The 22,202-nt window shown below is 44.9% G+C and overlaps 1 protein-coding gene and 1 long non-coding RNA gene across 5 annotated transcripts in view; both read right to left on the reverse strand.

Moving 5' to 3' along the window:
- The window catches only part of LNX2 (ligand of numb-protein X 2), an 87,256-nt gene that overhangs the window by 41,827 nt on the left and 23,227 nt on the right, over nucleotides 1-22,202 (reverse strand). Inside the window, exon 1 of one of the 4 annotated variants that reach the window (XM_077341778.1) lies at nucleotides 11,246-11,391. The exons of the other annotated variants lie outside the window; for them this stretch is intronic. The gene's annotated coding sequence lies outside the window, so the exon portion shown is untranslated. Of the gene's footprint in view, nucleotides 1-11,245; nucleotides 11,392-22,202 lie in introns of those variants that run through there. 4 annotated transcript variants of the gene reach the window in all.
- Nucleotides 4,870-7,212, reverse strand: LOC143840637 (uncharacterized). The gene is made up of 3 exons (XR_013232272.1): nucleotides 6,735-7,212; nucleotides 5,894-5,979; nucleotides 4,870-5,286 (listed from the first exon to the last, which is right to left on the reverse strand). It is a non-coding gene; the product is annotated as an uncharacterized LOC143840637 (long non-coding RNA).

The following is a 22,202-nucleotide window of genomic DNA, read 5'->3' on the forward strand; positions in this document are numbered from 1 at the left end:
AGGAAACAAAAAGAGGCAGTTTTGCTCAGTGCTCACCTCTGCATAGCCACTCTGGACTTCCTTGGTGGTCTCCCATCCAAACACTAAACAAGACTAACCCTGCTTAGCTCCTGATACCTGACAAGAGCAACCTAGCATGGGCCACCTGGGTCACAGCACACTGCCCTATCCCTTTAAAACTCCCGAACAACGGGAAGTGCAGAAGTCACTAACGACTTCTTCCACGTAACCGTTCCAACATCTTTTCATCCTCCCTTCCCTGCTGTGGGACTTGTTCTAGCAGGAGTGGAAAGCAACTTACAAATGGACTGCAGAACAAATGGGCAGAAGTGATGGTCACTGCAGGCTCTGGCAGGGGCTCGTGGGAATTGTAGTCTATGGACATCTGGAGGGACTACCCCTGCTGCTGTTGCCTGTTTCAAAGGGACAGAGCAAATCTCTGGGCTGTGGACCAACAATGCCTTAAAACCAGGATGTGTGTGTGTGTGTGTGTGTGGGAGGGGTGGGTGGGCTACATTTTGATGCAATACCTGTTTTCCAGAAGGCCAGGGCCTGAAGTTTTATTAACGTCCTCTCTCTAAGCAGCCCTGCAGAACGAGATAGGTCCCCGCTTGGGGAGGGTGGGGGGAGTCAGGGGAACCAGCATCCTTTCAGTCTCATGAACAGAGACTATTAAGGCAGACTGAAGCGCCGCCCTGGAACTTGCATTTCATATTTGTGCGGCTTTGGGTTGCCATAGAAACAAGGAGCTTCAGGCTTTAATTACAGCCGTGACTTTTTAAAAAAGAGAGTGCTAACTCTCCTCTCTCAAGGACGCCTCTTGTACCGCTTCTCATGAAAAGCTAATATTGGGTTCCGGTATACATGATCTACGGAGCTTTGCGTGTGCCGGGAAGGGGGCGGTGGTGGAAATAAAGACCGTAGCCTCTCCAGCTACAATTCTGCAACTAGCATAAGAGGCACAATTAAAGCAAATGCACACCTTTAATACCTAGTCTGTCAGGCGCATGAGGCGGGGGCGAGGGGACCTGCCAGGCACGGAAACACTGCCTCTTGACCACCGGAGACCCTACTCCCCTTCCTATGAAGTTGCGAAGCATTTAGTCAGTCATAACGGCTAGCAGCTTGTTGCGTTCCCAGGCCTCTTTCAGTGCCCAGTACTAGATTCTGCGCTTCAGCCGTATCATATTGCGAACACCCACACACCCCATTGCACATATACACTGGAAAACCACGCAGTATTGCAAAATGTAGGCTGGTTCCCCACAATTTCAGAAGAGGTGCATTAAACAGCATTCCTACGACTGTTTCACTTTCCAAGACTGGGGAAATATGAGCTGGCCAGCTCTGGTGATAGCTGGACTTTGCAACCTAAGAACAGGGCTTTTGGTGAACGGGAAACTATTCCTGCTCCAGCCACTCTGGACGCGGAGAGGCAGCACCAGAAGCAAGGTTGCTGGGAAGAGGATTTCGGGCTTCCCTCCTTCTCCTCCCAGCAGCTCCTGCCCCTACTAGGAGCCACAGGAGTTGCTGACGCATCTGCCGTGCTGTTTAAAGAAAAGAGAGCAGAAGAGACACACGCTTTCTTTCAAATTAAGATTGTCCTATTTCACGGTCTAAAGTTCTTTGAAAGCTGCATGGAATTGCCAGTAAATAATACCCACCCTATAAAGTGAAAACTCTCTGCACATAAAAAAATAGCATAAAAAATTAGCAAGCCTTGAAGGGATGTGGGCTAGAACTGCTTCTCTTGGTGTGGTAAGCTCTCTGTGTTGATTCTGACTCAGCAAAGGATTCCTGTCCTTCTAATTTTGCTGCATTAGTTTGGACAAATCTCTCCAACCACTTCTCATTCGGGACGTCATCTTAGCCCTTACCTTCTTTGTTCCTGGATTTGAATGTACACCAATGGATAGCATATTTTCCCCTCTTGCACCCATATTGCTGAGATGTACTTTGCCCAGCCCGTGTGATTCTCACCTCTTCTTTCGCACATAGCCAGAAGTACACGCACAACTGTATTCACATTTAGAAGTGAAAGAAGGCACCACCCAATCATATACAATATTTAACACTGTGCAGCCACGCACACCAAGTTAGATCGCTGTTTTTCCTTGTTTAATATTGTTACTGACTTGGCATTGTCTCTGCCAGGCACCCAGGCAGAGGAAGGACATAAGGAGAGCCTTGCTGGAATGGATCAGAGATCTGTGTAAGCCAGCTTACCATTTCACACAGCGGCCAACTAGTGACCCTGGAGGGCCAATAAACAAGGTGCAGAAGTCAAGGCCTCCCCCTGGTGTTGCCTCCCAAACCTGGAGATCTCAGTGAAGATGCAGAACCTGCAACTTTCTGCAGGCAAAGCAGGCGCTCCTCTAGTGAGCTAAGGCTCCCATCCGGAACCCAGGTGTTGGATGACACCATGGAAAGGCTAGAGCACAAGGAGGCAAAAAATAAGCCAAAGCAAATAATAAAAGTTGGCACTGCAAGAGAGATGCCCTTGGCCACTCTAGCGCTAGGATTTCTTCTAGCTTTGCCATCTCCTATGCTTCCTTTTTGGAAATTCAGCACTATTTGCAAAAGACTTCTGTGAAATCTACAGCTGAGGGCAAATGAACCATCAGAATAAGACCTGAGATGATCCCAGCTTCCACCCACCTTCACAATGCAATTGAAGACATATGTCAGCAATTCTAGCGATGATTAAATCACCAGCTTTACCTCTCTCTGCATGCTTCAGGCATCCTACCTGCCCACTTTCATTCTGTTTTTTTTTAAAACTACAAACAATTAATCATTAAGTTGCAAAACCAACTGGGACAGGGAGGGTTCATGATGTCACAAGTCCCAGCCAACCAGTGCTGTGCACAGCCTAAGGTTGCCAGATGTGAAATTCCTGGAGATCTGGGGATGGAACCTGGGGAGGGAAGGATTTGAAGAAGAGAGGGATATCAGTTGGGTATAATCCCATGCAGTCTACCCTCCAAAGCAGCCATTTTCTCCAGGGGAAGTGATCTCTGTCCCCTGGGCACCAGTCATAAATGCTGGAGATCTCCCCCCAGCGACATGATTTTAAGGTAGAATCATAGAATCATAGAACCATAGAGTTGGAAGTGCCATCTAGTCCAACCCCCTGCTCAACACAGGATAAGCCCTAAGCATCCTAAAGCACCCAAGAAAAGTGTGTATCCAACCTTTGCCTATTCCACTGCTGAACTACTCTGACTGTGAATTTTTTTTCCTGATATCTAGCCTATATTGTTGTACTTGTAGTTTAAACCCATTACTGCGTGTCCTCTCCTCTGCAGCCAACGGGAACAGCATCCTGCCCTCCTCCAGTGTACAGTTTGGTGTAGTGGTTAGGAGTGCGGACTTGTAATCTGGCATGCCAGGTTCGAATCTGCACTCCCCCACATGCAGCCAGCTGGGTGACCCTGGCCTCGCCATGGCACTGATAAAACTGTTCTGACCGGGCAGTGATATCAGGGCTCTCTCAGCCTCACCCACCCCACAGGGTGTCTGTTGTGGGGAGAGGAATGGGAAGGTGACTGTAAGCCGCTTTGAGCCTCCTTCGGGTAGGGAAAAGCGGCATATAAGAACCAACTCTTCTTCTTCTTCCAAGTGACAACCTTTCAAATACTTAAAGAGGGCTATCATGTCCCCTCTCAACCTCCTTTTCTCCAGGCTGAACATTCCCAAGTCCCTCAACCTATCTTCATAGGGCTTGGTCCCTTGGCCCCAGATCATCTTCGTCGCTCTCCTCTGTACCCTTTCAATTTTAACTACGTCCTTCTTGAAGTGAGGCCTCCAGAACTGCACACAGTACTCCAGGTGTGGTCTAACCAGTGCCGTATACAATGGGACTATGACATCTTGTGAATTTGATGTGATGCCCCTGTTGATACAGCAGAAAATGGCATTTGCCTTTTTTACCACTGCATCACACTGCCTGCTCATGTTTAGTTCACAATCCACAAGTACCGCAAGGTCTCGTTCACACACAGTGTTACCTAGAAGCGTATCCCCCATCCAGTAGGCATGCTTTTCATTTTTCTGACCCAGATGCAGAACTTTACACTTATCTTTATTAAATTGCATCTTGTTCTCATTTGCCCATTTTTCCATTGTGTTCAGATCTCGTTGAACTCCGTCTATATCTTCCGGAGTATTTGCCAGTCCTCCCAATTTGGTGTCATCTGCAAACTTGATGAGTAGTCCCTCCACCCCCTCATCTAGATCATTAATAAATATGTTAAAAAGTACCGGGCCGAGCACCGAACCCTGAGGTACCCCGCTACTCACCTCCAGTCTGATGAAACACAGTCAGGTAAGAGGATCCTAACTGCCCTGAGGCCCATTCCCTTGTCCCACGTTACAATGGTTCAGCTGCCCAACCTAGATAACCCAGGCAAGCCCGATCCTCTCCGATCTAAGAAGCTAAGGACGGCTGGCCCTGGCTAGTGCTTGGAAGGGCGAGTTCCAAGAAATACCAGGGGCATGACACAGAGCCAGGCAATGGCAACCTACCTCCACCTGCTAGACAATCTCAGGATCTCCTGGCTCCATTACATACGCCAGACAATATATAAATAAATAATGGGGTGATGGAAGGAGAAAAAGGCGTGACAGAAGGATTGTGCATTGAGAAGTAAAACAAGGTTAGGGTCCAGGGGCACCTTTAAGACCAACCAGGTTTTATTCAAGGTATGAGCTTTCATGTGCAGGCACACTTCCTCACATACAATGAAATAGGAATTACTAGTCCATGCGTATAGGTAGACAGTAGACAGTAAATCAGAATATAGCATCATGAAGATGTTTAGCAGGTTTCGGGACCAAACAGGAATAACAAGCTAAGTTTTTTTTAAGGTTTGGGTTTAATTCTGGGGGGAAACATAGTAAAGGAAATAAACATGTTAAAGTTGGTCATGAAGGGGAGATGGGAGCCAATGCTTTTGGCTAAACTGCTTTCATATTTGAGATGGGTTTCTCTCAAACTTTCCTTTGCAAACCTAATAAGGGCTGAGTGAAATAGCCAGGCGCACAGGAGGTATAAAACGGCCAGTCACTGGCGCTCAGTGCCATAAAGCAGAAGATGCAGCTCATGGGTAATACGAGGAGCAAAATTTCCCTCCCCACAAAAGGGCTAACCGCAGCATTCTAGACACACTTCAGGGAGCAGAGAGATGAGAGGCAGCCTGATGGGAGGCAGATGCAGAAGAGCCTGAGAGATCATCTTGTTTAAAAGCAGGAAGCCAATGGCATTCATGGAATCCAGCCCTGTCGCTGAAATAACAAACAACACCAAAACAGGGTGGCTGAATCTGAAAACTTCAGGGTGACTCCCTATCGTCTGCAAGTAGCTATGCACTCCCAAACACAGGTGAGTGATGAGGACCTTAAAATACAGACACCTACAAAATTCAGAAATGTTTTTCTTGTACTCAGTCTGGTAAATGAAACATGGATACGTGAGTTCCCTTGTCGATTAACAGAACATCTTGGATCCTGTCTAGATTTCCATAAGCATAAGGGGCAATTTTCATTGAACTCCCCCCCCCCCCCACAAGAGACCTCCACTTCTGCCCCACTGTAGCAGTTCTAGGATTCCCCCATGGAAGGAACCTTTCAGAATGTGTTTTGGGCTGCACAGAAGGGAGAAATTAGCAAAAATTATGCCCCCCCCCCAATTACATACACATCTATGCCAGTAGAAATCTAGGTGGGATACATGCCAACATTTCCAGCACACAGGGAAGGAAAGCGTTTTATGCTTACCGCTGTGCAATTAAGATCAAGGGAGTAATTAGCCAGACCAATTCCTTCTCACTGGAGCGAGTTCGGAAAGGAAGGGAAGGGGAAAAAATTGCTTGCACAGGAATTTTATTCTTACGAGACGCTCTGTCTGGCAGCTCTTCATGCAGGGGGTGCTCATTCATATTACAAAGTGTGATGTTGTCAGACAAGTTGCCTCTTTTCCTACAACATAAGAACACAGGGAGAGCCCTCCCGAATCAGACCCAAGGCCTATCTATCTAGTCCATCTTCTGTATCCCCGCAATGGTCAGATTTTTAAACTTGATTTCAGTGTGTGTGTGTGTGTGCGTGTGTGCGTGTGTGTGTGTATTTCCCACCTTCTCCATAAACACTTGAAACGGCTTTTATAACATCACTCAAAATGGATTGCATAACAATAGTCAAAGCAGATTTCCAGTTGCCCCATCAAGAGCATCCGTGATCATCAGCCAAACTAAACATCAATCTATACATGCCCTTCCAAAAGAAAGAAAAGAGTGGCTTTGCATATTTTTAAAAAGGGAAAATTTGTGCTTTCCAGACCTCCTGAGGCAGCGTGTTACACTGAACAGGAGCTATAATTGAAAATGAGGCAAAACTGCTCAAGAGGGTTTATACCTAGCAAATAAAAAGCACTACTAAAAACAAGTGTACCAAGGACCTTTGTTGGCATGAACAATTTCTCAGAAGGTCTAGAAGCAGAGGTAAAGCCCTTTGTTATTGTGTTCAGAGAAGACTGGTGGGTGTGTTTATCGCAAGAGTCATAGAATCACGGAACCACAGAGTTGGAAGGGGCCAAACAGGCCATCTAGTCCAGCCCCTGCTCAATGAGAGGGAGCTCACCACCTCCTTAGGCAGTCAATTCTACTGATGAACCGACTGTGAACCCCCCCCCCCATCTATCTGGTAATGTTCTACAGGTAGTTTAAACTCATTACCGTGAGTCCTATTCTCTGCTGCCAACAGGAACCACTCCCTGCCCTCCTCTAAGTGAGGAGCAATCTTCTCTCCTCTCAACCTCCTCTTCTCCAGGCTGAACATTCCCAAGTCCCTCAGCCTTTACTCATAGGGCTTGGTCTATTTGAGAATGGCTTTCAAATTGTGTTCCAAGGGTTGTCACAGGTTCCTCAATGCATATCTGTTACAGCAGTGAAACTTCTCCGTGAAGCTTGAGTGTATTCTAGATTTTGCTCTCAGCTCACAAAGGATGCAAGTGAAGGCCATCTGACTCCATAAACTGTGTGTGTGAGCGTGTCCTTGGATATACATTTAGAATTCCAGCAGCACTCTGGGGTTCCAGGACAGGCACGTCAATACTGAAGTGGATCCCTAGAATGTCAAACTTTAAAAAGTTAACTTGTATACGTCAAGAAGTTTGAAAGTCTCAGAATAATAGAAAGCAGAAATGAAACTTGACTTTCCTATCTGTGGGAAGATACTCTCAATAACTGGATAAATGCTGGATAAACTGACTTGCAGCGACTGGCACAGATTCTGCCATTACACCCCACAAAGTCCAGAGCTTCTTTAAGCCTGAGGGGCCTTCCTCCAATTAAAATGGCTCGCCATAGGTGGAAGGCTTCTTGGGGTGGAGGAACTTCAGACTTTGGCTGGATACATCCTAATGCACACAACTGGAGGGTGGTGCTTGCTGTGGAACTCCTAATCCCCCTCCAATTGCCCATTCATTCTCCCCTTGGTGGCGGAAAGTGCCATCCAACCCCAGCTGACGTGTGGTGACCCCGTGAGGTTTTCAAGATGATGTTCAGAGGTGGCTTGCTAATGCCTGCCTCTGCGTCACAACCCTGGTATTCTTTGGAGGTCTCCCAGCTTAGTGTCCAAGTTCAGGATAGCCGGGGCTGGGCTATGCAGGTCAGGACTATTTTCCACTATGCAAATTACGGTGCCTTGATAGGCAGTTAAACCCTCCTAAGTATATTAGGCTTAGATTAGATGGGTGTGTTTCTGCTTAGGATGGCACTGGCAGAACAAATTTAGAGGCCAGTAGCACCTTTTAGACCAACACAATTTTATTCCAGGTATGAGCTTTTGTGTGCGTGCATGGTCAATCGCTTTAAAAAAGAGAAATTCTTTCCGAACCCTTAAGAGAACAAAGCTGCCTTCTTGAATTTTAAGTTCCAAGGAGAGAAAAGCCCTGAATTGTCACAGAACTGAGCAATATATTTAAGCCAAATAAAATATAACCAGAGCATGAATCTTTAGACTTGTATCACTAAGACAGCATGGGTTAAAAAAAACAAACAAGGGTATAAATGGGTACAAATGCAGTAGATGAACAAGGCCCCTGCAACTTTCCCCTCAAAACATCTTTTTAAAATTGCTTCTGGAAAGATTAATAACTCTTTATGCAGCTACATTATCAATATTAGTTCTCGGGATTTTAAACATACCCTACAGGTAGGAGTTGCAAAGGCAAATAGATATTAAGTGATTATGTAAACTTATGTCTATATCCAAGGGAGAAATAGAACATCCAAATTATGATAATGCTGCATTTGAACAAGTCAATAGCAGGGCATAATGCGCTGCCTTATTCAATCTTCATTATTCCGTAGCCATGAAATGCATTAGGAGATTTCTAAGAAAGTATTTGTCAGATCAAACTGAGAGCCATCCTCCGCCTTTTTAAATCCATCCTCAAATGCATGTTATGCTTCACACGCACACACTTTAGTAAACCATTCCAAATTAGCTCTTATAAACTGGCTTTTGGTAATTAAAAAGAAAGCTTTTTTTTTTAAATCAAGAGAACTGGGGGGGGGGGGGAAGCATGGTCTTGTGTTCGGTACATCATGTAGGATGACTTGAGGACCAGGCTGCTAGACTTTCGATTGTGGTGTGGTAGAGGAAATTTTGGCAGGCACTGAACCTGCACAAGATGCAGTTTCCTCTATGCATCTGATGAAGGTACAGGACAGGTGGCTTGCGTTGCTTCTGGCCATCCTAACAACAAGTCATTTCTGTTTTGGAAGCCACAAGATGAGCCCTAGTCTAACATCCAGCTTCACCCAGTGGCAATAAGGTGCTCCAGAGGGCCAATCAAAAGGCCAGAGGGGCCAAGGCTACCCAAAAGTTGCCTTGGGTGTTTACGGATTCTGAATACAGAGGTTCGCTTTAGTCACTATGGCATTTGTGTGGAATGTTTATCCCAACCATGTTTTTATGCCTCTCAGCACACAGGCGGCCAAAATTTAGAAGATGAGGAGTCAAAGTACAGTTGGGAACGGGGTGGTTTGCCAGTGCCTTCCCCAAAACTGTATATGGGCATGCGTAATTTCAGTGGTGAACTGCTGTGGAAGTGTACACATTGAACTTTTGACACATGTAGACTACTCCCTTGGATCAGGGCCAGGGGGAATCTGTTCTTTTGGCTTGGAACAGGAGCTTAGATTTGCAGAGTGCTGACTGGCCAACCAGTGTGTCAGATCAGGAGGCTATCTTCCTCTTGAATCAGGGCTGAGCTGAACACTGATTGGCTCCTCGTTGTGTCAGTCACAAAGTCTCTCCCCTACTTCCCCATAGCAGTTTTCTAACTGAAAATATTTTTTTTTAAAAAAACTCTTCCTAAAAGAACATTTGATCATATAAAGATGCAGACCAAGGGTCCCCAGCCTTCTTGAGGCTGTGAGAAAATTTGGAATCCTGATACAGTGATGAGAGCAGTCACAAAATGGCTGCTGCAGGAGGAGGAGCCCACATGAAATAGTGAAGGTCCTTCTGCATTAGTGTCAAATGTTGCCGAAACAACATTCAAGAAAACCTGTACAGTCAATCACATCTCCCATGGCCAGTGAGAAGCCTTGCTGGGCAAAAGTCACACCTGGATCTGGCCACCTTCTAGAAACATTTGGAAAGCACCAGGAAAGGTGTTGGGTGGAATCACGGTACCCACAGACATGATGTTGGGGAGCCCTGATGCCAACACCTGGAATAAACACCAGATAGCCCACCAAAAGCAAAGGGAGAAGGGCCAACAATCAATAAAGTACCTGGAGCCAGGGACACAATTTGGCACAGGGATAAAGGCAGCAAGCAAACATACCTCATCCTTCACCTCCCCTCCCCCCAGGCTTTTGTCTGCAGGTCTGTTTCTACACAATCTAAAATGTGCAGGGGGAAAGGGTCTAGCCCCTCCAGATGGTTAGGAGAACTAGAAAAAGTTGTACAAAACAGGCAGCATTGCCAAAGATGGTTCTTTTAAATAATCATATGGAAATTTAATAGCAAAAAAGTTGGCCCAGACACAAAAAACAGCCCCCCCCCCAATAATAAGCAGCCATGATAGGTTGCTTTAACACCTTCTCGCTCTCTCCCCACTCCCCCTCCCCCAATTTAGCAGGTGTTATTTCAAGCACCAGTCGTGCCAGTGGAGTGCAGGCTGGCAACATACAAACCCCACTGAAAGCTTCCTGCAGGAGATGTTTTAGCAATAAAACTACATCAGAGAGCCTTCTGTGTTTGTTACCGCGAAGAATCATAACCGAAGACTGTTGCAGGATTACTGAATATGTAACCTAGGAGACTGGAGGGAGAGCTTGCATCTAAAGGCACAATAACTTCCCCTCGTTTCCAACATGCAAAAAAAGTACACGGTTCTATAAATATTAAAAAATGCAGCCTTGACAAACGAAGCTGACGTCTTATTTTGGGACCCATTAACTATGTACTTCATCTTGGCGCCCAGTGCATTTCCACCCACACGACACAGCTTCTTTCTCCATTCCCTTCTAGCATTCCAACTAGGGAAGAGTTACAGTGCAACCCCGGTGCGGCGTGAACTCCAGTCCAAACAACTCAAAATCTATGAGATCAGACTGGAGTAACTCTTCGTAGGATTGCACTGTTAAGAGTCCTGCATTTGGGTTTAATTTTTAAAAGACTGAAAGCAGAGGGGCAGTGCTTGGGATCCTTAAAAGGAACATAAAAAAAAAAAAAACCCACAGCCAAACCAATCAAGTAGGGTGCTTCAGCCGTAAAATTTTAAAGAAGTGACCCAAACGGCCTGCCAACACACAACACAGAGAGCCAAAAGGAATACAAAACAAGCTGCCCTTCATTCTAAAGCGATGCCCTCTATGGAATAAGGGCGGGGAGGAAATGCAGGCTATTGGCTTTGTGCAGACCCTTCACTCTGAACAGAATAGCCATTTTCCAAATGTCACAATTATTGGTTCTAGCGAGATGCCCTCTTCCCAAGTTCTAAAACAATCCGCCCATATAAATGCAACCTCTATGGTGTGAATTCCGCCTCACAGTTCATGGGAGAACATGTCAAGAAGAGAGATTAGATGCCTTTAGGGCAGAAAAGTAGGCAGCCAGCATAGAAAAGCTGCAACAGAAACTGCTAATGGAATTTAAGAAGCCCGCATTAAGCCCCACTCCATGCTCTCATCCTTTGTCTTGCAAATGAAATGGAAGCGCAACATACCTGCACAATGTGTAAAGGGCCCGGACAGTATGCATTGTTCTTCCCGGTGGAGATCACATGATAACCCCGGACTTCAAGGAGGAAAGGCAGCCGGATGCCGGGAACAAGGAAAATACACCAGCAGAATCACTAAAGAGCGCCTGCCGGCCCCCTCACTAACCACGGCGACCTATCACAAGCATTGCTTTATCTCAGCACATTCATTCTCTCTCCTAATGCCACATAAATGTGAGCTTAGCCTTGACAACCACAGTTAAGTGAATGCAGCCGGGGCACCTGTCATAGTTTAAAGGATCCACAGCTTTCGTGTTTAAACTGCTTTTCCCGGAGGGCATGTTAAATAAATCAGACTCCAAACTGGCTCCCGGCTTAGATTAATCATACAAATGGTTCTCCAGGTGTAGCAAGACAGCGCTATCAAATAAATCAGAATTTTAAAGTCCTTCTTAAGAGCACAGCAATTCTAGTAAGTGCTATACCACATGGCATAGGCTGCTATTTTTTAAACATTCACCCACACCACTAAGCCAAACTGCCTTCTGTGTGCAAAATACAAGTGCAAGGGCTAAAGCAGGAAGTGGGTACCAGAAGAAACCAGAAGTCACCCAACAACATCCAGTGGTCCCCCTCCATGACCTGAACCAATCTGACCTCCCTAGGGGTTCCTTTTAAAAGTTGTTGTTCCTGTTAAAGTTGTTGTCTAATCAAACCTGTTGCAATATTTTAATAACCTTGGAACCACTGTTGGTATTGTTGTTGATGTGTTATTTTATTATTGTGACATATATGCCCACGATGTTTCATGTAAACCCCATGAGCTGTATGGGAGGGTGGCATAGAAATCCAAGGATAGATAGACAGACAGACAAATGAATACATGCATGCACACATACCTGCATACATTCATGAAAAAACAACAGGCTCAGATTTTCCTTTCTTAAGCCATCCTCCATTTTATTAACAGCACCTGTGCCAAGAAGTCCACAAAAGATACTAGTTCTCAGGAGCCTGCCAACACATACTTATGTACTGTGGTGGTGGAAAGTGACGCCAAGTCACAACTGATTTATGGTGACCTCATAGGGTTTTCAAGGCAAGAGATGTTCAGAGATTGTGTGCCATTCCCTGCCTTTAAATAATGACCCTGGACTTCCTTCCCATCCAACTACCGAACAGGACCAACTCTTTCCTAGCTTCCAAGATCTGATCAGATCTTGGCCCGCCTGGGCCATGCGGATCTGGGCAACATGCTAACATATATTACTGACCTATCAACATCCTGAAAAGAAACAAGAGTCTTTTCCAGTTTCGTAAAGCAGTAGTTTAGTAGGACCTTTTAAGGTAAACAAACATTGCAGCATAAGCTTTTGAGAATCAGAGCTCACTTTTTTAGATACAGTGGAGTAAAAAGGGAAGAAAGTTGTTTGGGAAGAACTTTTACAGAGACAAGATCCAGTCCACAGAGAAATCAGTTCCCTCAGATACTTCCAACTGCTGTAAGACAGGCAAAATGTAGTCATTCTAGAGCAAGATAAAATGTGATAAGCAGACACAATAGTAAGTCAAGAGAAGTTTTCTTCTCTTGTTTCCTGTCTAACAACAACTGGCCATAGAAACGACTAATAAGATTTGTGACAGGACATGAGCTTTCAAGAGTCACCGCTCACTTCTTCACAGCCCCTCTGGGTGAACTGATTACTCTTTGGATTGGACCAGGTTACTAATCAGCTGTTCTTTGTAACATCCCACCCCCCCTTATGATATGTATATAAACTGATATGTTGGATATGCTTCCTTTGCATCTGATAAAGTGCCCTGACTCACAACATTTTTGTCAGTCTTTAAGGTGCTATGGGACTCCCCTTGTTTTCTGCTGCTACAGACCAAATAATCTGGAACTTTGCAGTTCACTGATTTTGCCTGCCCAAGATTAGGGATAGTCAACCTGTGATCCTCCAGATGTTAATGGACTATAGTTCCCATGAGCCCCTGCCAGCATTTGCTGGCAGGGGCTCATGGGAATTGTAGTCCATGAACATCTGAAGGACCACAGGTTGACTACCCCTGCCCTAGATGACCAGAGCCCATTCTGCACACGTTGGATAATGCACTTTCAAATCCAGCCTTTGCAGCTGGATTTTCCTATGCAGAACAGGAAAATCTGCTTCTAAAGTGCATTGAAAGTGCATTACCCAATGTGTGTGGAATGGGCCCAGGTAAATGGCTATTTACAAGCCTGTACATGAGATTCTAATTTCTGTTAACATTAATCCACCGTTTTTGGGAAGGAAAGTAAACCACAGAATAAAGAGCTGGAAGATGGAATGAGGGTTGCTAGGTTGGCATCTGGTGGGAGATTTTTTTGGGGGGGGGATGATGATGCATAGAAGGTTCAGGCATTGCATGCAGCATGACATCACTCCTAGGGAAAAATAAAAGTGATATCATGTCTTTCTAGAAATTGCTGGAAACTAGTAAAAGCACAGAGTTTTTGGACATTTCCTACAGAAACATGACCTCACTTCCAGTTTCCCCCTGGAAATGATACCTGTGATTTTTTTTAAGTCTCTGAAGGGAACGAGCAACAGCTGGAAGAGAGGACTGTAAGTGGAAAGTGATGGAAAAGACAAGCAAGATGCTGCCATCTGCTCCCCAGATGTTTAATATTTTTTCAGGCTATTTTAGAGGAAGTTTTCATATACTAGAGCAAGAAATCATCCCCCTGTTGTTGGGCTTTGCCTGGAAACTTCTCTCAGAAGTTGACTTTAAATGGTTTCTCTGAATCTTCTTGACCCCAGGCAGAGGCTCAGCAGAGTGCAGAGATCACTTATCCCTGAAGAAAATTGATGCTTTGGAGGGTGGAGCCAGTGGCATTGTAACCCACTGAGGCCGCCGTCCTCTCCAGGCTCCATCCCCAGATCTCCCAGAGTTTCCCAATCTAGACCTGGCAACCCTATACCCCATCCCCTGCTGGTGGCCAGGAGGAACCCTGGAAGACCACCAAGAAATGCATGGTGTTGCAATGTGGATGCAGGCAACAACAAACCACTCCTGAATGTCTCTTGACTTGAAAACCTTACCAGGTCACCATAAGTCAGCCGTGACTTGATAGCAACCAGAAGCAAAAGCTACTACTCCCAACAAACAACTTTTCACCTCAGAACGCCCATGTTTCAGCAGGAAGATCTCATCTTCTGCAGAATGCACAAACAATAGATGGGAAACGGCACCCACATTTCCCCAGGAATGGTACCTTAAAAAATCTGCTTCTTTCAAGGCACTATGCTGTCGTGGGAAGTCAGGTGATTCTTCATTTCATCCAAAATGTTAAAATTCACCATTCCAATAGCGTCCTATTAACTCTAGGTAAACAGCATAACAAATGTATGAAATACATGAGCCCAAGCTAGTGACTGTGATACTCTCAACAAGTAGTTCCATGACCCAAACAAACGTCAAGGCCGCTGACAAGGCTAGTGACCATGCTGAGAAATACACATGGCAAGAGATTTCACCAAACTGACATCCGCACAATTAACTTACCACAAAGCTACACTGGACTGGGTTAAGCCTCTCTTTGGTCTTTGCCCTGATTTTGCTACTTGCACACCCATGAACTGCTCCCAGACTTCTCGGGATTGGTTTGATTTGGATTTGTCTGCTTTTTTAAAATCTCATCTTTTCTTCAAGGAACTCAGGGTGCTCACAAAGTTCTCCATGCTTCTATTATTTTATTCTCATGACAACCTGTGAGGTAAATTACACTGACAGAGAATGACCAGCAGGCAGATAAGAGGGAGAGAAACCGAGAGTGACTGGCCCAACGTCCCCAGTGAGTTTCAGCACTGAGCAGGGATCTGAGTTTTGGTCTTCCTAGTGCCACATTCTACCCATTAGACCAGGGGTAGTCAAACTACGGCCCTCCAGATGTCCATGGACTACAATTCCCAGAAGCCCCTGCCAGCATTCGCTTCTGGGAATTGTAGTCCATGGACATTTGGATGGCCGCAGTTTGACTACCCCTGCATTAGACAATAACAGATGCTCTTGCTGTAAGACAAGCAGGGGACCACTCCATCTTGAGAGATGTCTGTTTCTTCCTTTGTTTAACTTCTCTCCCTGCAAAGTCCTGATCTCAGAAACTTCAAGGTGGGGCAGAAGATTAGAAATGAGTCAGGAGAAGGGCACTCTTTCCCATTTGAATCCATGCTTACAACACTTGTACGAGCCCACTGAGCTGTCCCCCAGATGAGAAATTCATCCGGTTTCCAGTGGAGCTGGGCAAAAGCCCGACTTAACAGCCCTTTCCTCTAATCCTTGGGCAGAGCAGCACAGTATGTGGAAACAAGTAAAGCATAGTGGGTAAGAGAATGTGATCCGTAAAGTAAGCGGTTTAAATCTCACCTCCATTACAAACTATATGGCTTTAGTCAAGCCACTCTCTCTACCGGTCCCTCTCCCTATCTTCCCTATAAGCATGAATAATACTGGCCTACCCTACAGGGCTGTTATAAAGATTTCCATTCACGTAAAATGCAATGTTACATTAAAAACGTTATGCGCATGTGACTCCAATACGTCGGTTATCACACGGCTGCTCGCTTGCTCCTGTGTTCTCAGGCTGACCACAGGTGCCTGCTGGTAAGATCATGAAATCTGCTGCAGCCTGTACTCCAGCCTTTCCTCTTGCTGCTCCTGACACTTTCCAGCACCTTACAAAAAGTGAGGCAGATTTCTAATGTATATCAGCTCAGGGAATTCTGCAAAGCAGAACTGTTTAAATGAGCTTTTTGACAGTTCTGAATTGCTCACACGCAACGTTTTGGATCTTATGGGCCTTATGGTGGATCTCTTTCTTGGATCTTATGATGAATTTTCAGGGGCTGCTTTGCTCCCGTTTTACCATCACTGTGTCATTTTAATTGGGACAGACTGTTTTAATTTAGGCCACTTTCAATCCAGCATCGGAGAAAAACAGAATAGTATGGAAGGGCAGTATAAAAAACTAAAATAAATAAATAAAATTAACATAAATGTATGTTTTAGATAAACAGATGGGAGGGGGTCCATATCCAAAATGTCTGAGAAACACTGTACTGTAAAACACGTTTCCCCCCTAACAAACAGCTTAATTTTAATTATTTGCTGTACTGTCAGCTAATGTAACTCTATCCGCACAAAGTCAGAAGGTCCATTGCTGAATTTCTGCAGGTGGGCATCATCACTGAGGAGGCATGTTTCCTGACAGCTCTGATCGAGCCATTTTGTAGATCTTGAATTTGGAGAACTTCCAGTGTTATAGCTTGACTTATGGTGGCTGCAGCAAGGGGCTTGCAAGGCAAGTGAGAAGCAGAGGTAGTTTGCCATCGCTTTCCTCAGCAAGCTCCCCCGTTCAAGGACCAACCCTGCTTAGCTTCTGAGAACTGATGAATTCAGACTATGCCAAACCATTCCATACCCCTTGTGGAAACATCCTATCAATACTGCAAATAGAATTATGGAGGTAACACCTGGAACCTCATGGGTTAACTGTGTGATCATCACAAGGGTTTGAGAGTATTTTTCAGGGTGCTGGGTTTGTTACCCCGGAAAGGTTAGTCTAGTTTTTCTAGAATGTGTGCCTTTCTTCAGAAATACACTAAGATCTGAAGACAAATATGCTAGAAGCAAATATACTACAGAGTGAGGGGTGGTTGAAGGGAGTTCAGCTTGCTACAGGTAGCTAGCTACCTGGCAGAATACTAATTTCCCTGGTTTTACAACAAAAATCAGAAGCAAGAGTGACCAGAACAGACGAGAGCTTTTAACATCCCATATCCCCTGTGGCTGTCTTGCTACCAAGAGATGGACTAGGAAGCACATCTTGTCTTACTTTAATCCATTGTAAGCTACTTTGGAGATCATTCAATCAAAAGGCACTGTATAAAGCTTAATTAAGTAAACAAAGGATAAGACGCTCACACACAGTCCCCCATCAATCTTGTCAATTCCCATGGAAATCAACTGTGATGTAACCAGAGATTTGTAGCTACAATCCTGTCTACTTTGATTTCTTTATTGTAGCGGAGACATGGAACATAAAATATGTAAGGCGCCTCCTCCTCCTCCAGCGTGGTGTAGTGGTTAAGAATGATGGACTCTAATCTGGAGAACCGGGTTTGATTCCCCACTCCTCCACATGCAGCCAGCTGGGTGACATTGGGCTAGTCACAGTTCTATGAGAGCTGCCTTTACAGAGCAGTTCTCTCAGAGCTCTCTCGGCCACACCTACTTCACAGGGTACATGTTGTGGGGAGAGGAAAGGAAAGGTGTTTGTAAGCTATTTTGGGGCTCCAATGGGTAGTGAAAAGAAGGGTATAAAAAACTTAGCTGCTTCTTCTTTCCAGACTTCAGGGACAAGAACTCAACTGTAGATTGATAATTCTTTCCATAATTCTCGAACCTCAAACAACGCCCATACTGATCTATCCAAGGCAATCTGGCTGAATATAAAAGAACAACTTGATTTATAAACTGTCCAGTTTCTTGGTGGATTCAGGGTATAAAAATTTCCTTTTATACCTGCGCTCAGCAGCATGCCAAGCTTGATTTGGGGTGTTGGATGGGGGGGGGGGGGAGTATCAGGTGTCATAACTTTCCCTGAAAATTGGCAAAAAGGCATTTCTTACAGGCCACACATATCAACTGGGCCCTCATTGGCTGGTTTCTGTAATAATGTCCTACACGAGGACACCTGCTGCTGCCATGTCAGTCAGAGTCTGTGGATCTCTGACCCCCACCTGTCCCCCTCTATCAGAAATCATAGCTAATATAAACCACTTCAGATACAACTGGCTCTCAGTCACAACACCAGAGGAATTTCCCCCAAACAACAAACAACTCATGACTGCAGTTTCCAAGCCCAGCACTGCATTTATTTTTCTTATTAGCACATTTTATATCATTCTTTCTCAAAGAAGCCCAACAAAGGTGTTATTCCATTTTAGGACCAAACAACACAAGGTTTTTTAAAAATTATGACCTGTTAAAAATGACTCTTTTAGTTTGGCTCTTACCCTCACAACAACAATGTGCTCTAGGTCACAAATTAGAGCAGCCTTTCTCAACTTTTTTTTACTGTTGAGTGACCCCTGAAACAATTTTCATGTTTCAAAAAAACCCAGAAGTGGCTCCATCATGCAGAATATGGTTGGGAAGCATAGCTGTGTACCTGTCCACCTGGGGCCCCTCCCCACCCCCTCCAGGCCCAACACTGGCCATTTTGGGAAGGGTAAGAGCCTAAATGCTCAACAATTTTTTAAAAAATATGTTAAAAATTAACTCCCACCCATTCAGGAACCCCTATTCAGGGCTGTCAAGAAACGCCAGGGTTTCACGAAAGCTTGGTTGAGAAAGTCTGACTTAGAGAATGACAAGCATAAAGCCATTAAATGCCAGTTTAAAATTCCATTGCAACAAGATGCAGGGGCTGAATCCTGAAATGTAGTCCATGCCTTTCAAGAAACAGATGGGGAAGAGCCAGGAGTGAATGCTCACCGATACAAAAACCTTCCCTGCAAATAAAAAGCTGCCACGTCCGGAAGAAAGATTCCAGCACAGTCCGCTCCTTGACATGGTAATTTTTACATGCATGTTCAAACATGGGCCCCTTCCCCAGTTCTGTCAATACAGGATTCTACCAGCAACCTCTTCCTGTTGCAGGCCTAAGTTTCATAGATGAGCAGAGACACGAATCTGGGTAAAATCCAATCCTCTATATACCCCACTAGTTCCATCTTTCAAAGTGAATTCATTTGCATGGATATGACATACAATCTTGCAGATGTTCAGGTACAAACGATTATCCACCAATGGAACCACTCTTTCCTTAAATTACTTCCCAGCCTTGGCCTTCCCACATTCAACTACCAGTATTAACTACCAATGAGCCGGAACTACAAAGATAAATTGCCTGCTTGCAATTAAGGCTGTGGATTCAAAACTATACAGAATACACTTATACTGAATATTTGGCTGCAAGGTTCTCCCTGGCCAATGGAGCGGGACAGGGGGGGGGGGGTTGCCAGCTCCAAGTTGGAAAACTCCTGGAGATTTGGGGATGATGCCTGGGAAGAACAGGGGTACAAGGCCCCCTCCCCGAAGCATCCATTTTCTCTAGGGGAACTGATTTCTGTAGTCTGGAAATGAGCTGTAATTTGAGGGGATTCCCAAGTCACACCTGGAGGCTAGCTTCCATTAATGTATGTCTATTGCTACCCCCCCCCCGCCCCCAGTTTGAGTTGAAAAGAAGTTTATTTCTCAAAAAAGGGGGCTCCCATTTCTACACCTTCTCTGCCCACCTGGTTATTATCTGCTGTGCTATAAGAAATCAAGAGTTTGCTCTTTTTTAAAGCATCCATTTTTAAAATGCAGACAAACTGCCAAGAAGCGCCAGCCCAGCAAGTATAGCAGCTACTGAGCTTCTTTCTGTGTCCGTGGGGTTTGTGCAAAATTTCATCACGCAAAGTCCAGCAGGGGTTGCAGAAGCTGCTCGACTTGGTGGATAAACTCCACAGCGGAGGGCTGTCACCCTCAGCCCCTGCAAGGCCTTGATGCCATTTCCATGGAAACAGAAGTAGGCAAGAAGCACAAACAGACAACAATAGGCCTGGGCTTTCAAAACCCTTCCAGTCACCTTCCTTCCCTCGGTGCAACACATGGAAAGGAACATTCAACACCCGTTTTTATTGTGGTCACAATGTTTTTGGAAACATCCCTATCAAAAAGGTTCAATTCAAAGGCAGTTCAGGGACACGCCTACTTTCCCCAGACAAGCCAGCAACTGCTTTATTCCCCTGTTGTGCTTAGTATGCCCTTCAGCAGCTTCCGAAGCCGTGGGCTGCCCGATAACAATTCAGCAGCTACAGAACTGACATGGTTCTGAGCTGTCTTTCCTAGAAAGGCCCTTACGGACAGTAGTGAATTATGCCTCTTCAGCTCAGTGGACACTAAGCAAAGGGAGTCCTCCGAACTCCAACTTGTTCTCAATACTGTTGAATAACTGGAGGAAGGGTTGTGTGAAATAGACTGCTTGTGTTGGTGGCCCTGTGTACACAGAGTCCTTGTATCAACCTCAAGGTGGGGCCTGGCTTTCTCCTGAGATATCCAGGCTACAGAGATAAGTTCTGGAGAAAATGGCTACTTTGGAGGGGACGATTCTAGAGCAATATACTCTGCTGAGCTCCTTCCAAACCCCAAACCTGCTTTCCTGAAGCCCCACCCCCCAAATTCTGGCCATTTCGAACTGAGAATTGGCAACCCTGTGTCAGATATTACTTGCTGTGTGTTTTGGAAGGAAAAGTGCAAGCCCCTTTTCTTGTGCACAAGAGCCTGGGGAGGTGGATGAACCAATTTTATTAATATCAGTGGTATTCCAGACCAGCAAATATCAGTGGTGCCAGAAGGCTATAATCAATCCTGATTTTAACCTCAGAGAAAGGCCTTTCAACAGGTGAGAATTTCTGGATTATGGAGCAGAGTCTTTTCTTTGCTGGCCCATGACACTGTGGGACTTCTCCCCAAATAAGCATCACCAAAGTCTTTTTATAGGCACTTTAAAATATTTAATAAATCTCATTTTAGCAATAGCAGTTTCATCCTAAACAGATTTGGTGGTGGAAAAAGTGATGTCAAGTCACCAGCCAGTTTATGGTAATGCCATCGGGTTTTACCAGGCAAGAGATGAACAAAGGTAGGGTATGCCATTGTCTGCCACTGCATAATAATCCCGGACTTCCTCACTGGTTCCTCAGCATCCCAGTACCAACCACAGCCCACCCTGCTTAGCTTCCAAGATCTGATGAATTGGCCACCTAGGTTAGGCAAAAAGAGTTGCACCCCTCTATGTCCTCAAGCAAAAGGGTTAGAAAGGTCTATTTCCCCTTGAGATGCCACGGACTTTATTACTGTACTTCTTGTATATTTTACAAACAATACACATAACATTTTAAAACTTATTAATATTGGATAATAATATATTTTTAAAAAACTTATAAGCCTACGATGCTGTTTAATTAATGTTATTGCAGTAAGGGCATCTTAGAAGCTATATTTGCAACATGATGATAGGATAACATTATTTTATTTATTTATTTATTTATTTATTTATTTATTAAGCAGAGGAGGAGTTGGTTCTTATATGCCGCTTTTCCCTACCCGAAGGAGGCTTAGAGCGGCTTACAGTCCCCTTTCCATTCCTCTCCACACAACAGGAGAGGCTCACGGCAAGATAAAAATTGCAATAAAACCCATAGTTAAAACCATAAAAACCAATCCACACTATCAACGTTAGGCAACAGGCAAGCACTAACTAACCCCACTAAATCCCTTCCCCCAAGCCACCCCACGTTAGCCGAGGGACATCAGGTTGCTGATACTGTAATATGGGAGTGAGGCAATCAGATCATTCAGATGAACCCATTACTACATTCAATAAAAGGGTATAAAATCTTTGCTATGGAGAACCAAGCTGCATAAGTTAAACTAGCCACAGAAGGTAGTTTAGTGGTTCTTTTGCCCTGAAGCCTTTGCAGATTAGAAGCCACTTAGGATCGCATGAAACTCTTTCAGAGGAGCTTCCTAGCCAATGTAAGGGTATTGAACAATTTCTGTGCCCGGTCACAAGTAGCTTCCCTAGCAACATCAAAGTGGAATCAGAATGATCTATTTGTTTTATAAAATTGCAGCGGATTTAATAAAAGCTGGGAGCATTACTAGATTAATTTAAATGTTGCAAAACACGCTGATGGATGCAACCCAAATCTGTTGACTACGCTTGGCTTAAAAGGAATGCAACAAAGCAGAGTTCAATAGGATTTTCCAGCTTACTGGAATCAAACATGATTCCTCCCCCCACCCTCACCCCAATGTAAAGAGTACAACCAGAGACAAATGAATTTAGCATTAAAATTACCGGCTG

Source organism: Paroedura picta, chromosome 6, assembly GCF_049243985.1.
Source record: "Paroedura picta isolate Pp20150507F chromosome 6, Ppicta_v3.0, whole genome shotgun sequence".
NCBI classification, from domain to species: domain Eukaryota; kingdom Metazoa; phylum Chordata; class Lepidosauria; order Squamata; family Gekkonidae; genus Paroedura; species Paroedura picta.